Source organism: Galeopterus variegatus, unplaced genomic scaffold (genome assembly GCF_000696425.1).
Source record: "Galeopterus variegatus unplaced genomic scaffold, G_variegatus-3.0.2 Scaffold9913, whole genome shotgun sequence".
Classification (NCBI taxonomy): domain Eukaryota; kingdom Metazoa; phylum Chordata; class Mammalia; order Dermoptera; family Cynocephalidae; genus Galeopterus; species Galeopterus variegatus.
Genome location: NW_007736024.1, coordinates 6,309 through 7,035, shown reverse-complemented (window position 1 = coordinate 7,035; position 727 = coordinate 6,309). Strand labels below are relative to the sequence as shown.

At 48.0% G+C, this 727-nt stretch overlaps 1 protein-coding gene across 1 annotated transcript in view; it reads left to right on the top strand.

Annotated features, from left to right (window-relative positions):
• The window catches only part of SCN4B (sodium channel, voltage-gated, type IV, beta subunit), a 13,273-nt gene that overhangs the window by 8,647 nt on the left and 3,899 nt on the right, over positions 1–727 (top strand). The window lies entirely within an intron of this gene.

Below are 727 nucleotides of genomic sequence, written 5' to 3'. Positions count from 1 at the left end.
AGTCTTGCTGAGCTGGTCCCCAGAACCCACCTTTTTTCACTCTTTCTTCCAGCATTCTTTTTCAGTACCGCACTCTCCCAAGTGAGCCACAGGCCGGCCCCTTCCAGCATTCTTTTTGGAGCATGCTTGGAAGGACCTAAGTGGGAGAGGTGCTTAGATGGTGTTGCCAGGAGTTTCGGGTCTGTTAGAATTCTTGCCTAGAGTCCTCTTGTCTTAAGAAAATACCTGGAAATTGGATTGCTTGTATAAAAATTAATAATTTAATTTAACAAACAAGAGAAACAAAGACCTTTGGAAGGCTTGGAGAGATGGAATGAGAAGAGTCCAAATGAGAGAAGGGCTGAGAAACTGGACTTGGGAGGATGGGAGAGAGGAAGCTAGAGAAGAGCAGGAAATCCAGGAGCACTGACAGGGCTGCAGAGTCAGGGCGTGGAGGGAGATGAATCGATCAACAGGTACTTATTGAGTACTCACTCTGCAGTCCAGTAGGGGATCCAACCTGAGGCTAACATAGGGAAGCCACAAGAGACCAGCTGTGGATGTAATTAAGTGCTGATGTCAGGACTTCGGAGGGTGCTGATGGACAGAGCTGTGGGATTGATCCAGGTCTTGATGGAGGGTCAGAAATCAGATGGGCAGGAGACACGGTGTCAGCAAAGGCTGGGTGGGAAGTGGCAGAAGGAAATGAGTGTGGGATTTGCAGGAGCCATTATGTAAAAGGCTTTTT